An 18,154-nucleotide genomic window follows, 5' to 3' on the forward strand; every position below is an offset into this window, starting at 1 on the left:
TGGCAAGTTGGAAGTCCATCAGTAACCATCTGTTTTATGTGAATGAACATGGATCTGACGTGTCCCCACGATGTAAACATGACAAGCCAAAATAAGCCTAGAAACTGGATACAGCTCTTTATCTAACTATAAGGCTATTTCTAATAAAGATTTCAGAGCAAATTAAAAATAAAAAGAATATGCTCAAATAAAAAAAAATTATAATTTCACAAAATGGGGGTAAAATATCATAGAGAGTCCCTATCATCTGCGAAATCTTCCAGAATTGCCACCGGCCTAGCAGACACAAGAATTTTTTTCAGTTCGTTGTTAACCACTTTGCACAAAACTACACGCTTCTGTAATGTATCAAAGACTTATGCTTGTAGTATTTTTTTTTACCGTTTCTTCTTACTAAATGATACTTATTTCTTATAGTGTGTAAAACCTGTGACCTACGTACATGTAATGACACAGAATGTACAGAACAGTCCATTGCCTTAAAGGAATAAACTAATGTGTGAGTTAGATTTACTCGAAACACCAATGAACGAGTAAACGTTACTCTAAAGGGAAAGGGTGTCCTTCAGTTTCGAATGTTAATGAAATTCTTGCGCATATAAAGAAAACGTGAGCTCTGGTGATCACAGTTGATTTCTATATGAGGTATCCGGCAAATGTAACCAGACGCAACGGACTACTATGTTTATTATGCACTGACAGCTTCATGCAAATACACCCTTTCCCTCTACAGTAGTACATGTAAGTCTAGCTCGTACATTATTTTATTCTTTTATTAGGTAATTGACTGTTCAGTACATTCTGTGCCATTACGTAGGTCACAAATTTAACATTTGAAACACACATATATACTCTTCTTCCCGATCACTTCCTTTTAAGAGAATACTTGTGTGATCAGATACCACTGTGGGTTTAATTTCGCGGAAAAATTATCAATCGTGAATATAGTGAAATTAAAACAATCGTGTTAATTTCTCAATCTACAGTAATTTGTTTGGCTTTCTCTTTTGTAAATATTTATCAAATAATGATTGGAAAGCTGAGTGTTTTATAATGAAGATGAATAATTGCTTTTACCGTCCCGGGACGTCACAGACAACCGATTAAAGCAGAGTTTTTCCTCACTGACACTCCTTTGCTGTGTTTTTTAGTCCCCTACCGGTGAAACCGGAGGGGACTATAGGTTTCCTCTGAGTCTGTCCGTCCGTCTGTCTGTCTGTCTGTCTGTCCGTCTGTCTGTCTGTCTGTCTGTCCCTCTGTCTGTCTGTCAGTCTGTCCCACTTGGTTTTCCGCACTTTTTTCCTAAACGCTTGCAGATATTGAGCTGATTTTTGGCATGTGAGTGTATCTTGATGAGTTACAGATCAAGTTTGCATTTCGTTCCGCTTCATTGATTTTTGACGGAATTATGGCCTTTTCAATTTTTAAGGGTTTTCCGCAATTTTCTTCTGAACGCTTTCAGATATTGAGCTGATTTTTGGTATGTGACTTTAACTTGATTAGTTATAGATCAAGTTTGCATTTCGTTCCGCATCATTAATTTTTGACGGAGATATGACATTTTCAATTCTAAAGGGGAACCAGATTACACTTGCCGGTAGGGGACTAGTATTGCTAATGCAATACTCTCAGAATGCTTGTTTTATTCACGATGCATGAGTACCATTTTATTGACTTAGCCCTAGCGATACAAGTTTTGTAGAATAACAATTCTGAGAAAGCATCTACACAATATTATTATCACCTTAATTTTAATACTTGTCTTGTAAAAAGAATTTCAGATAAAACTTTGACTTGGCGAGAGCCCCGACAGCCAAATACGAAGAAGTTAGATGATAGATGAAACCTGATTAATCTGATAAAAACAAAATGAAAAACACGTCATAATTTGCAGCAATGCTGTCAGATTACAGAAGTGTCTTTCACAAATAAGAAAAAATCAATTGTCAGTGAATAATAAGTCACTTGCTTATTATGGACATTGAAAATTGTGATTAAAATTTAATCAGTGAAGGACAGATGTATTATCACTATGAATTAAGGTCAAAATATATGTCATTTGCATTTTTTTAATCTGACGGTAGGGAGTTTGAATGAGTTGGGAAGTTCCATTTCACTTTCGCTAAAAATGTACGAAGAGAAAATGAGATGAAATAAAATTTGGCTGAGGGAAGACAAGAATTCGATTTTTTTAAAATTTATTCATTCCTGTAACAAAACTTGATTAAATCATGATGTCCCCCTAAAGCTGAGGAGACATATTTATTTTGAGGGTTTTTTTCTGTCCGTCTTACTGTCTGTCAAAAAAACCGTGTACCCTTTATTACAACTTGAGTTATGCTATAATTGCTCATAGCCTATAATCATATTACGAGGTCGACTAAAACCTCTTATAGGTCAAGGTTATTGAACAATGAATTTCGAACCCATAATTGGAATAGACTCAAACTTTAATATGTTGTTGTCCATGACCTTAAAGTCTCATGACCTTGATAAAAATTCAAAATTTTCAGATCAAGGTCGACGGACAATGAAATTAAAAATGTCCTGGTATTAACTTAGGAACTTTTATTAAAATATTATATTCATACTAAAACATGGTATTGCTTATGACGTAAGGATGAGTCATGACCTATACTCAAGGCCATCTTTTAAAGGTCAAAATATCATGTTGTTCAGGTCATATAGTGATGGTCAGCGGGTAGCATACAATTAAAGAAGTGGGCAGATGTCTATTTTGTCAAAAATGTCTGGGTCTTTTTTTTTGGGGGGGGGGGGGGTTATTTCTTAATCTTGGTTTTTCGGCTAAAGTGAATTAAGAACAGACCTCGCGTTTAAGAAATTATCTATCCCTGTACCACGTATTATAATAAAAAATCATTCGACAATTTTATACACGACGTCGGTTGAATTTATAATGCATGTAAAGTCCATGCACCATGATTGGGGAAATAACGGTATATCTATATATTTATTGGACTAAAAACCGCCAAAAAAAGATCAAAACTTTAGCCTAAAGAAAGCATATAACTCATTTTGGGGAAAGGATGGTTTATGAGTAGGCTTATGAATATGAACAATTTGTCTTAGTTTTATTTCAATCATTAGCAATAGTTGTAGTAATATATAAAATCCGCATGATTTATAAAGTACACTTCTTTAAAATCCCTTTGTTCTTTAAAGTACCAATGGTGTTTGGCGAGAGTTCTATTGCCATTAAAAATAGGCTTCCACGGGAAAAAAAAATCTAATAAAATGTCATGTGCATGTTGAATTAATGAACATCAAGGAATATAAAATAGGATTAAAAAAAAGTAAGAGTCATGATCAACGAATATTAGTCAGAGTTGATTAAATAGTGATTAAGTGATATGCTTGTGGAATGTAATATGCCAACTTCATGATGTGCGAGCATTTAAAATTAATCAATATAAAATTTATCAATAAGTTCAAAGAATAGGGTAGCATAAATAGACCCTTTGCCTGTCTCTCAGAACAACACAATTATAGTTTATATATACTAGTACATGACAATTATGGACTTGATTTTGTGTGTGCGTGTTTAATATTGGTAAATCAGAGAGCAATGTCTTTTGTTTTGCTGTTATTATAACATGGGGTTAGTCTCGATATAGATTTACTGGACCGAACAGAAGGCGGAGGGGCGGGGGGGGGGGGGGTTACGGTAAATCAGGGACCTGGATATTACCATGATAGTTAAAAATAAGGCATTTTATATGCCTAAACTGATTAATGAATGTAATGTAAAATGATCTATTGATTGATTGATTTGTATGTTGTTTTGCGTATGTCCCATTCAAGAATTTTTCACTCATGTTGAGAAGTCACCATATACCGGTGAAGGGCTTCAAATTTAGACCTTTACTCGGCACTCAGGGCCATTGAGCAGTGAGGGTTTATTATTGACCAACACCTACCGTGACACGTGCATAGGTCCTTGGTTTTAAAGGTCTCATCCAAATGACCCGTGACTTTCATTCACTTCTAATGCCGACGCTTATCGAAGGAACAGTAATTACGTATATGTTTAAGTCTTAGGGTTGAGGGGCGCAGCGAACGAGAATCGGACCTGGGCCTCCCGATCACGAAGCTATAATGCCCTACCGCTAAGCTACCGTGACCGCTAATGTTAAATGAAGCAAATACTGGAACGATTTTATCGAAATGTCTGAAAATCGTGCTCACACTTTATGGAGGAATAGACTTCTATGTTCTTCCTTGATTTGTATTCTTTATGTTTGAATTCGTAAAAAATTCAGAAAAATTCTATCGATGCATTTCTCCGTCTAATCTGCTGCCTTTTAACTCATTTCATATTTCGCACTGCGTAAAGTTCATCAAGTTCTCCTAGCTTGTCTAAAGCTTATTCAATTTGATTTTATTACAACCTTCTTTTAGTTGTATTTGAAAGCAGAAACCTAGTGTTGGACGTGCCACAATGCAACTCAGATTTCAAAGGAATAATTTCTGGAGTGAATTTCGGACTGGATCACATGATTTTATTAGCAAAATAGTTGGACACCGTTCACGTCACAGGTTATAGTGTGCAAGGCACGAAGCACTCAAGAACTCCGAGTGCGGCGTTATTGCATTGCCGAAAATTTTGAAAACTGGTCGGTTATCATAACCGAAAATTATTAATTTTTTCTTTCATTGCCGAAAGAATATTAGATTTCATTCCCAAAAATTCAAACTGAGCTGCTTGTTAGGGCATCAGGCGGTCTACCATGGCTTTTTTTATGAGTTAACCACAACTAGCTTTACTATAGAGGCAGTGGAGGCATTATAGGTTAAGTAACAGTAATGTTTCTATGAATCTTGATTCTTGAACATTTCCTCCGAGACATGACTTTGAATCCAGGTCAAGGCACATAATCTGAGCAAGATTTAGGAATGTGTTAAATATCAAGTCAGTTTCGTTATTGGTTTCGTTATAGAATGAATTATCTAGTAATTCTCAACTGTGGTCGTAGAGATACATCAGTTAGTATGATGTTTGCTAGGGGAGGGGGTGTTAAAAAACATACATATGTAACGGAGGGCAGAGAAACCCGTGCAAACAAAGGGACACACTGAGCGACAAATTCCAGAACTACTGTAACAAGGTAATCCCTACTTATCCTCAACTTTTAAGGTAAGAACCATTTTTGTACCTTGATAAATTATATTCCTATTGCAATTATGGTTAATGTTTGTAATGTAAATCAAGTTTGAAAGTCGCTCTAAACTGAAAAAAAAAATTAATAAATTCGCACTGAATTAAACTGAAATTTATTTTTGTGACAAGTATATTAATTAGTATAATATAAAAGCAAGCTATACTCACCACCCGTAGACTGCTGTTACTGAGCTTCTGATCCAGGTTGTACTGGGATTTTTTCACAGTGGCGGAGAAAAATCAATAAATGGGTAGGTAGCTTTAATATCAGCGGCTGGTGTCATTTGTTTATGACAACATGTCGTAAAACGTCGTACATGATTAGTGTATTTAGCAAAATACAGCAATGTTCATTAATGGCACTCCGAGGCACTGATTGATTAATTATCCCGCGCATTTTATTTCTGCCGTGTGCATTAAGTGATTTTCAAAAATGGATTGGATTTTTTATTTATATAAATATTGCTTCATATCACTATGATATGGATGTTTCATCGGTGAGATAGATGCCATAAATATTTAGATGATTGGGGGGGGAGGGTATGGTATGTGTAAAGTATTGCAGGTAACTTTTATTTGGACCTTTTATATTGTTTTAAATAAAAATAAATATTAAAATGTATACAAAATATCACATTAAATCAATAAAACAAATCTTTACTATGGCGTGTAAAACGTTGCATTATTATACTTTTTTGTTATATATTTATTGTTGCGCTATTATACTTTTTTGTTATTCCTATTCAAAATTTTAATTTTATAAAACAAATCATTCCTATTCGATAAAATGTTATTCTTATTCGATAAGTTGTTATTCCTATTCGAAAATATGTGATTCCTATTCGATAATTAAGGTCTTCCGTTTCCAACGGAAGACCTTCTACTGATTGTAATGATTAAGATTATTCTTATTATTCTTTTTTTTTTCCTAGACGCCAACTTTAAAGCTTCATATCTTCCTCATTTCTGAACGGATTTTGTTCAAATTTTCAGAGCTTTTAGACTTTACAAAACACTTTCAGAATACTGTAATACAATTCGGAAATTACCTTCTGTTCACGAGTTATTCCCCTTTGATTGAAATTTTTATGCCTCTGGTTTCCAGACAAAGGCTCGGAAACTGTAATAATTGGAGCACAATACCATTTGAAATTGAAAAGAAGAAGCATTGAAGTTGTGCACATCGGTTTTTCTTTCTTGATTTTTGCATTAAAAATGGCGCTAGAGAGGGGTCAAAAGTTAGAACGCGAAAAAGAGCAAAAATTTTGACATATTTTCCTTTATATCTTTAAAACTAAAAATAATTTGTTAAAACATGTAGAATAAAAGTTGTGCATAATTCCAAGAGCTTTCATTTGATATCATTTAAAAGGGGCTGGCCCCTAAAATTAGGGATCTAGAGCCCTTGAAAGTTTTCGCTTTATAACTCAAAAACGGTAAATATTTCGATATGGATTTAGGAATTAAAGTTGCTCTTTAACACCTTATTGATCTCATAAAAATGTTGTTTTGTTCGAGTATTGCGTAATATGTCGGTAAAAAGCAGGTCCCGTAAACAGGTAAGCGTTTTCATTCGGCAAGTAAATCAGAACTCTTCATGTGTATAACTTAAACAAACTTGCTATAAATAATATACCCTACTGTATTTAATGTTAATTTTCTTCTAAATAAGGTTTTAAACGTGTTCTGTGGTTCACTCATAAATTATTTTTTACAACTTTCTTTTCTTTTTTAATTTAGTTTTAAAGGGAACAACGTCTTCAAATAATGGAAGGAATTAAATGTATCTATATAACTATGTAAGTAATATTAAACTCTAAGCTTCGAATAATTAATGATCATTAACTGTACGCATTTTACGTTCTCCATGTTCACCTAGATGTTTTTTGTTATGTAACACAATCCGCGATCCCACGTTGCCGAGGTCACCATCGACCAGCCACCTGCGGTCATAAACCATGTAAACAAAACAAATATCTGTGAAGACTGTGATCACGTTTTAAATCCATCGTGTAGAAACAACGACTAATGAAACATTGTGGTTTGTTTGTTTGTTTTTTTTTTTTTTAATCTTTAACAGTTTAAGATAACTTAATCTCATCTTTGATTTAATCTTAAATTCAAACACTAGTGCATAAAATCATTTCGAATTTTAATCGCTTTTACCGGCCTGTTCACTGTCGACACAGCAATACGATTTTTTTAAAGTAAAAACAAAACAAACAATTTATTTCTCTGTCCCGTGTAATTGTATTCTATTTCAATTATAATTGAAAAGGTGCTAAGGCAAATAATTGCAATTAGTGATGGAAGTATTAAGTATTAATACTTGTGTAAAGTATAATTTTTACTATCAGTCTCTTAATTGTTTCTTCATTAAATTTTTCATTAAATATTAAACTATATACATCAAATAATACTTTTAAACATACAATAATTCACGCCTTCTTACAGCACAGTTTACATTCTGCTCTGTCGCCTTGTAACCCAGTCTTCGTGCACACGTGGCCGCAGAGAGTCGGGGTCATATCGGTGTTAAAATACATTGTGTACTCATAGCGATTAATGGAAAATTGGGTTTGAAATCATTTCGAATCTTACAAATTATTTTATTTTACTCTATCTCACGCTTATTTTTATCAATCCTTACCGCCCGTGCATTTATTCATTTCAAGTTTTACGCATTTTAATTGCCGACTTAACCATTAAGTTTGCAACAATTTATTTTTCTGTCTCGTGTTTTAAACTGCATGTACACATGTATGATAATTGTAAGTGGAGGTGACTTTTTCAATTCTCGGCATCCTCACAATGTCAAGGTATTGTGATTTCGGAACCTGAATTGACATTGTGAGGATGAATTCTCGGGAAAATCGAAAAGTTTTACGGATACATATATACATACATACATACATACATACATACATGCAAGTACAGAACATGCTCTTTTTATAAGCACGATCATGAATTCGAATGTACAAGTGTACATGTATATGCAAGAGCGCCCCAAATGTACGCATATCGAGTGTTTAAAATACAGAGAAATACAAAATCCCCGGTCTCTGTTTTACATTATCTTTGCAACAAAATATTGGTTAATCTGAAATCAATTTTATTGATCTATAGCTTATTTTGAAGTAAATTATTGGTCCACTGAATTGATAATGAGTTGTTTTTATAACGGGTACATTTAGAGTATTCCGATTCACTTTTTACATTTTGACTGTAAACGATTTTATTAACAAGTTTATAAATGGTTGGTTGGTATTAAAGGAAAGCCAATTCAATGAAAAATCTAATCTACAGTACACGGCGAGTCTATCTACGATACAGCGGCCTTGACAGGGGTTATATTTACATCACCTTTTTAGTGTATTGCAGGTCACTTCCGGGTATTTCGAATCACCAGGTAAATGGCTAAAAACAGTCAGATAACAACATTATGATTAATGAATTAGTTGGTATTGTTTACCAAAAGATAAGAATTATTTCCTTGTTGAATGTTGTTGTTTTTTATATTAAGTTATTAAAGCCCCCCCCCCCCTCCCTCCCTTCTGTAGACACACTATAAAACAGCGTTCTCAGAGGCGGATCATGCAGAAAAGCAAATACCAACAGAATATTACTTTCTGAAATTACCTGATTGTAAATTGTTGTCCTGTAAATATAATCATGATAATTATGTAATTTTTTTTACCTATATAATTTTTTTAATGCAAAAAATTAACATTGAACAGTCATAATTCTACGAGTGGGCTACCAAATAATGATATAATGATGATAAAAAAAATTGTGAAAAGGAATTAAACCAACTCATGTTTAGATTTCATGATTATCAAGAATGACGTATATCACTGCATACGTGTACTCGTACATATCACCATTGATCAACACTGATCAAGTGTATACCGGGACCCGGGATAGTCTTATTATAGCTCTTGCTTTGTCAAATCATTACTTTCATACCCTTTGCATTTAAGAAAAACAATGTTATAAAAAAAAAATAATAATCTGACATATAACAAGTATACATGTAGCGTGTGCAATTTATTTGGCTAGGGGCATGTACACACGTGGTTCGAAACTGTAGGGGGCTATAAATGCGGCCATAACTAGTATATTTTTAAGGTGTTATTAAAAACAAATAATACTCACAAAAGCTTATAAGATTGCCGTCCTATCGATACCTTATATGCCATGTTTCATCCACCAACAACGCCACGACATCGATGAGAAATACCATGCAACGTTTCCACACGGGCATTTTCTTCGAAAAGGATAGGAAGTTAATGAATTAATTCTTTTACTTAACGCATTATGTTTACCTCTTTATTTGTTGTATGCAATAAGTATAGACCTTACTAATAATGACTGTTTGGTTGTCACACCTGTGCATGTGTCGTGCGAGGTACAGCGGTAACTAAGGTAAATTACCGAGAGTCGCGATTTGCGGGGTGATTCGGAATACCCTAAATGACTGTGGTCCATTGAATTTCTACTAGTAAATCAACCTGTCAAATATAACATGGGCCCACATAATACGACTAAATTCGTTTCATGAATGAACTGGTTCTTAACAAATATATGTAAAGTATACAAAATCTTTTCTTTAAAGCTGTTTGTTTATTATTTTCAACCACAATCTGCAGTACATGTATAGTTACACGAAATGCATGCACAACGTCGCTACACCTGTCAATCAAAATCACTCGATATTGTGAACTCAGTCTGGTGCTACGGTAGCATTTCCGAAGTGATTCAAAATATTCTTTCGGCTAATTCTAATTTTTCGCGTTGAATAATAATATTTTGGAACAAAGTTGGAATTAAGGCTGGAGCTGCATGCTGTGACTTTATCACACCTGCAGTCTGAAGTCTTCTCTTCTTACATGTATGTGAAGCATCTGTTGAGTAATGAATCAGAGAGCATAATATGCGGAACAAGTTTGATTGAGATTTTTACTTTTTCTTTAAGATAAAATGATTAATAACATAATTAATACATCTAATAGATACATATAAATGTACATGTATAGCTTTTTAAAAACAAGAATCTGTAATTGAAAATGTGAAAGTGAAGAGTTTAGGTAATAGTTCTTAACCAAAATTTAATGACAGTTCATTCCTTCCTAGTCTCTATATAACTTTTAATTACGGCCGTGCCCTCTCCCCTTCAATTGATATCTTATACATGCTTTTAAATTCTGTTATGTATCAAGAAATTTCCACAGGTACTTGTGGACAGGATCCCCCCCCCCCCAATTCAACCCCGATGTTTGTTGGACATTTTTTTCCACAAATTATATTTATTACACTTATTCATCATGTGTACCATAGGAAAAAATCGAGAACAAGTACCTGTGGAAATTTCTATTTGCCCCCCCCCCCCTCCCAAAAAACTGAAATTGCTTTCTACGGGCTTGACAACAGGTACTTGTGGACAGACCCCCCCCCCCCCCCGATATTCAACCCCGGGGCTTGTTGGACATTTTTTCCACAAATTATATTTATTGCGCTTACTCATCATGTGTACCATATGAAAAAATCGTGAAAACCCCAAAATAATCGTTCCACACAAAAAATGCCTCACTATGTACAGTTAAAACATTAATTTTTCATATTTCTTGATGAGATGAACATTAAAAAATCAACACAAAATTAATACCGAATTACATATCACTTGAATTTATCATAAAGCACAAAAAATCTGTTCTGCGGGCTTCAAGGCCAGCTCAGGAACCTAAAGATGTCCTCATTTTCCAAGTCCAGTACAGAACGTAAAATAAATGAAATAAATCACACGATCACTGGGATGGACTCAAAGAAAGAAGACTCTTGAGGAAAAGATATTTTGATTCGACTTATAGACTGATATAAACCGATATTCTCATTTTGCCACTCTTTCCTGGTGCCCTGGGACTCTGAATGTAGGATCAGTATTTTTTTTCACAGGTCCGTTGTGCGGATTGTACGGGGGGGGGGGGGGGGGCAGACCTTCTGAAAATAGTCTTTTGCTGTAGTTTTAATATGTAAATTTTGATTTAGTTGCTGCTTGCCCCCTCCCCACTCTTTGTTTCTCTACGGTCATACATAGGCGAATCCCAGCAAAAATGTAATCCCCCCCCTCCAACACACACTTTTTTTAAATGTGTATTGCGATAGGACTTAAAATTGGAAAACATTTTCTGTATATCTCTACATCGAAAAATATAAAACAAATATTTTTTTTTTATATTTCCTTTTTAAAACAACATAGATAATTATGCATAGCTAATTAAATACTGAATTAAATATTTATCCTTGCAGACAATATGCTCTGGGTTATAGAACATGATGTGAAAGCGTATCGTAATGCACCTTGTAATCCTTTGGATTTTCAGATTTAAGGCCAATGCGAAAACCCAAAGACGCCGACATTTTTTTATGCTACTGTAATCGAAGATCCGGGGGCATACAGTTTTTGTCCTGTCGACCTGTCTATTTGTCTGTTAGACTGTGTTAGCCTCTTTGTCCGCAAAAACTTTAACTATGCCCATAAAATTTGATTGGTTGGAACTACTGCTTTCATATTTCTTATGTGTATTCCTAGTAACAAGGACTTCCTTCAGGTACCAACATATTTGACCTCTTGACCTTGAACTTGGAGTTTGATCCTCTTTCGCAAAATTTTACCAAACTATAACCTTGGCCAAAACTTTTGAACAGTTGGTGCTATGGCTTTTATACTTCACATCTGTTTCCCTTGTGATAAGTCTCCTCCTTGGGTATAAATATGTTTGACCATTTGACCTTGACCTTGGAGTTTGACCAACTTTTAAACAACTTTAGCCTTGACAATAACTTTTGAATGACTAGTACTAGGGGTTTTATATTACATAGGTAATTTTTTTGTGACAAGGCCTGTCATTGTATACCTATAATTTTGACCATTTTACCTTGACCTTTGAGTATGTCCTACATTTGAAAAACTTTAAACTTGGTTTTAACTTTTGAACAGTTGGTGCTAAGGCTTTTTTAATACCACATGTGTATTCCTTGTAACAATTAAGACCTTCCCTCAAGTACAAACAATTATGATCCCTTGACCTTGGAGTTTGACCTTTTAAAGAAATTAACCTTGGCCATAACTTTTAAACTGTTGCTGCTGTGGCTTTCATACTAGTATATATTTCACAGTATATTCTTTGTTCAAGACCTTTATTTGGGTAATAACATTCTTTTTTATCTTTTGATCTTGACCATGGAGTTTGACTTGCATTTGAGAAACTTTAACTTTTGCCATAAGATGCCATATGGGGGCATCAGTGTTTCAAAAATCACACGTTGTTCAGTATCCAAATCGGGCATAAAACATTTACAATGATCCTTTAAAGCAGTGAGTTGAACCTAATAAATTACAACTATAGAAATTATGATAATTTATTTCGATGTATGGTCTAAAAAAAAGTTTATTTTACCTCTGTGAAAACTAGCTTACAAGTGAAAAATCACTAGTAAAATAGAATTTGATTGGCCGAGAAAGTCACGTGTCCATCATGTTTGCTCTGCAACAAAACGTCGTGTTTAACGATTGTGACGTCACAATTAAACGAGTTAGGAATTAGATTGTTTATAGCGACGCTGCTAACTTCGTTCGCGCGGTAACAACAACTAAAAATTCACCCCCAAAAATCACCTTAATTAATAGAATTGCATACAGATAGTAGATTAAACGTTCTTTGTTAAAATGTTTGCACTTTTCAAAATTCGTTTATGGAAATACAGCTAACATACGTCATGAGACGTCACAGTCTAGACGTTCCAAATGTCTCGTGCTGTTTGAAGAGGCGGATCTTAAAATTAAGTGAACAATGCACTCGCCCCAACGGTCGCACCGTCAACATATTATCGTTGATTGATTGTGTCGATTTAAATGTGTAAAAATGTAATGGTGGTGTTTGAATGTTACTGGTGTGATCACACAAACTTGTCACGTAGGAATTTTTTTTTAATGAAACGAGGCTATTGGTGTACCTGTAACTTACATATCTTTCATATCGTTCTCATCAAATGCATGTTTGCTTTATTCATTGGATCTCCTTTGTAATTCCTGCATTTTGGTTAATTCGGTATTATAAACAATTTATTGCATAATAGTGAGGGAGACATAAAGATTTCTTCGCAAATGAAAAATCATATTTCCCTCGGGCGTTGCCTTCGGGGAGTATGATTTTTCATGGGCGAAGAAATCTTCATGTTGCCACCTGGGAATATGATTTTTTATGGGCGAAGAAATCTTCATGTCTCCCTCACTATCATGCAATAAATGCAAACTGTGAACTTGTCAAGTGCGAAACACACAAAAGGGTATCGCTGATATCATACAGAGTGTTATCATTGCCTTGATCAGGCCCATAGGAAGCAAATTCAGTTTTGTTTTTTTTTTTGGGGGGGGGGGGGGCACAGCCATACACTTTCAGTTGACAGTTACGGGAGCACTACTACCATAAATTTCCTGACAAGCAAAAAAAAAAAAGGTCACCAACTACCAAAAATTCCTTGACAAGCAAAAAAATCAGACGTTTTTATTGAGGTGGCACAAGTATAGTATCTATGTCTACTATAGTAATCTATATATCGGCAAAATTATTGGGGGGGGCACGCCCCCCCCCCCCCTCGGTTTACGGCCATGTTGATTAAATTTAGGGTCACTAAGGAAAGAATGTTTTGACTGGATGAATGGTCTGAAAGAACATGTGTTAACTTGTCGAGTCGGTAACACATAGATAGGGTTTGCTTATAACCAGAGTGTGTCATGGTTTGATGCAAGGTCATTTGAACGAGTTCAAGGTCATCAACGGAGAAACAACATTCCTTAACTGTCTTTCTACTGGTGAGACATTGCAAGTTGATACCCCTTACAAGATTGCTTATAACCTTAGAATGTGGCATGACCTTGACTCAAAGTCACTTCTTCCTGTTCGCAGCTCCAACGGAAGACCTACTCGTTGCTTTGCAACGAGCTCTGCTCTAGTAGTTCTTAACCAATTAAAATTTAACGACAGTTCATTCCTTCCTAGTCTCTATATAACTTTTAATTACGGCCGTGCCCTCTCCCCTTCAATTGATATCTTATACATGCTTTTAAATTCTGTTATGTATCAAGAAATTTCCACAGGTACTTGTGGACAGGATCCCCCCCCCCCCCCCCAATTCAACCCCGATGTTTGTTGGACATTTTTTTCCACAAATTATATTTATTACACTTATTCATCATGTGTACCATAGGAAAAAATCGAGAACAAGTACCTGTGGAAATTTCTATTTGCCCCCCCCCCCTCCCAAAAAACTGAAATTGCTTTCTACGGGCTTGACAACAGGTACTTGTGGACAGACCCCCCCCCCCCCCCCGATATTCAACCCCGGGGCTTGTTGGACATTTTTTCCACAAATTATATTTATTGCGCTTACTCATCATGTGTACCATATGAAAAAATCGTGAAAACCCCAAAATAATCGTTCCACACAAAAAATGCCTCACTATGTACAGTTAAAACATTAATTTTTCATATTTCTTGATGAGATGAACATTAAAAAATCAACACAAAATTAATACCGAATTACATATCACTTGAATTTATCATAAAGCACAAAAAATCTGTTCTGCGGGCTTCAAGGCCAGCTCAGGAACCTAAAGATGTCCTCATTTTCCAAGTCCAGTACAGAACGTAAAATAAATGAAATAAATCACACGATCACTGGGATGGACTCAAAGAAAGAAGACTCTTGAGGAAAAGATATTTTGATTCGACTTATAGACTGATATAAACCGATATTCTCATTTTGCCACTCTTTCCTGGTGCCCTGGGACTCTGAATGTAGGATCAGTATTTTTTTTCACAGGTCCGTTGTGCGGATTGTACGGGGGGGGGGGGGGGGCAGACCTTCTGAAAATAGTCTTTTGCTGTAGTTTTAATATGTAAATTTTGATTTAGTTGCTGCTTGCCCCCTCCCCACTCTTTGTTTCTCTACGGTCATACATAGGCGAATCCCAGCAAAAATGTAATCCCCCCCCCCCCTCCAACACACACTTTTTTTAAATGTGTATTGCGATAGGACTTAAAATTGGAAAACATTTTCTGTATATCTCTACATCGAAAAATATAAAACAAATATTTTTTTTTTATATTTCCTTTTTAAAACAACATAGATAATTATGCATAGCTAATTAAATACTGAATTAAATATTTATCCTTGCAGACAATATGCTCTGGGTTATAGAACATGATGTGAAAGCGTATCGTAATGCACCTTGTAATCCTTTGGATTTTCAGATTTAAGGCCAATGCGAAAACCCAAAGACGCCGACATTTTTTTATGCTACTGTAATCGAAGATCCGGGGGCATACAGTTTTTGTCCTGTCGACCTGTCTATTTGTCTGTTAGACTGTGTTAGCCTCTTTGTCCGCAAAAACTTTAACTATGCCCATAAAATTTGATTGGTTGGAACTACTGCTTTCATATTTCTTATGTGTATTCCTAGTAACAAGGACTTCCTTCAGGTACCAACATATTTGACCTCTTGACCTTGAACTTGGAGTTTGATCCTCTTTCGCAAAATTTTACCAAACTATAACCTTGGCCAAAACTTTTGAACAGTTGGTGCTATGGCTTTTATACTTCACATCTGTTTCCCTTGTGATAAGTCTCCTCCTTGGGTATAAATATGTTTGACCATTTGACCTTGACCTTGGAGTTTGACCAACTTTTAAACAACTTTAGCCTTGACAATAACTTTTGAATGACTAGTACTAGGGGTTTTATATTACATAGGTAATTTTTTTGTGACAAGGCCTGTCATTGTATACCTATAATTTTGACCATTTTACCTTGACCTTTGAGTATGTCCTACATTTGAAAAACTTTAAACTTGGTTTTAACTTTTGAACAGTTGGTGCTAAGGCTTTTTTAATACCACATGTGTATTCCTTGTAACAATTAAGACCTTCCCTCAAGTACAAACAATTATGATCCCTTGACCTTGGAGTTTGACCTTTTAAAGAAATTAACCTTGGCCATAACTTTTAAACTGTTGCTGCTGTGGCTTTCATACTAGTATATATTTCACAGTATATTCTTTGTTCAAGACCTTTATTTGGGTAATAACATTCTTTTTTATCTTTTGATCTTGACCATGGAGTTTGACTTGCATTTGAGAAACTTTAACTTTTGCCATAAGATGCCATATGGGGGCATCAGTGTTTCAAAAATCACACGTTGTTCAGTATCCAAATCGGGCATAAAACATTTACAATGATCCTTTAAAGCAGTGAGTTGAACCTAATAAATTACAACTATAGAAATTATGATAATTTATTTCGATGTATGGTCTAAAAAAAAAGTTTATTATACCTCTGTGAAAACTAGCTTACAAGTGAAAAATCACTAGTAAAATAGAATTTGATTGGCCGAGAAAGTCACGTGTCCATCATGTTTGCTCTGCAACAAAACGTCGTGTTTAACGATTGTGACGTCACAATTAAACGAGTTAGGAATTAGATTGTTTATAGCGACGCTGCTAACTTCGTTCGCGCGGTAACAACAACTAAAAATTCACCCCCAAAAATCACCTTAATTAATAGAATTGCATACAGATAGTAGATTAAACGTTCTTTGTTAAAATGTTTGCACTTTTCAAAATTCGTTTATGGAAATACAGCTAACATACAGTCAATACAGTCAAGAGACGTCAAAGTCTAGACGTTCCAAATGTCTCGTGCTGTTTGAAGAGGCGGATCTTAAAATTAAGTGAACAATGCACTCCCCCCAACGGTCGCACCGTCAACATATTATCGTTGATTGATTGTGTCGATTTAAATGTGTAGAAATGAAATAGTGGTGTTTGAATGTTACTGGTGTGATCACACAAACTTGTCACGTAGGATTTTTTTTTAATGAAACGAGGAAGCAAATTCAGTTTTTTTTTTTGGGGGGGGGGCGGGGGGGGGGGCAGCCATACATTTTCAGTTGACAGTTGAGGGGGCACTACTACCATAAATTTCCTGACAAGCAAAAAAAAAAAAGGTCACCAACTACCAAAAATTCCTTGACAAGCAAAAAAAAAAAAAGAAGGTTATCAACGTTTTTATTGAGGTGGCACAAGCTATAGTATCTATGTCTATGTCTACTATAGTAATGTATATATCGGCAAAATTATTGGGGGTACGCCCCCACCCCCCGTGCCCCCCTCCCCCGGTTCCTACGGCCATGTTGATTAAATTTGAACGAGTTCAAGGTCATCAACGGAGAAACAACATTCCTTAACTGTCTTTCTACTGGTGAGACATTGCAAGTTGATACCCCTTACAAGATTGCTTATAACCTTAGAATATGGCATGACCTTGACTCAAGGTCACTTCTTCCTGTTCGCAGCTCCAACGGAAGACCTACTCGTTGCTTTGCAACGAGCTCTGCTCTAGTTTTATCATTCCTATTCGATAATTTTGTCATTCCTATTCGAAAATTTTCTCTTTCTTATTCGATAATTAAATGATTCATATTAGATAAGCATGTTATTAGTCCCCTACCGGTGAAACCGGAGGGGACTATAGGTTTCCTCCGAGTCTGTCCGTCTGTCTGTCCCTCTGTCTGTCTGTCAGTCTGTCCCACTTGGTTTTCCGTACTTTTTTCCTAAACGCTTGCAGATATTGAGCTGATTTTTGGTATGTGAGTGTATCTTGATGAGTTACAGATTAAGTTTGCATTTCGTTCTGCTTCAATGATTTTTAGCGGAATTACGACCTTTTCAATTTTTCAGGGTTTTCCGCATTTTTTTCTAAACGCTTGCAGATATTGAGCTGATTTTTGGTATGTGACTTAACCTTGATGAGTTATAGAACAAGTTTGCATTTCATTCCGCTTCGTTGATTTTTGACGGAATTATGGCATTTCCAATTTTTAGCGGGAACCAGATTACACTTGCCGGTAGGGTACTAG

Source organism: Saccostrea echinata, unplaced genomic scaffold (genome assembly GCF_033153115.1).
Source record: "Saccostrea echinata isolate AGI-Se365-2 ecotype Australia unplaced genomic scaffold, CSIRO_AGI_Sech_v1 ptg000016l, whole genome shotgun sequence".
Lineage (NCBI taxonomy): Eukaryota > Metazoa > Mollusca > Bivalvia > Ostreida > Ostreidae > Saccostrea > Saccostrea echinata.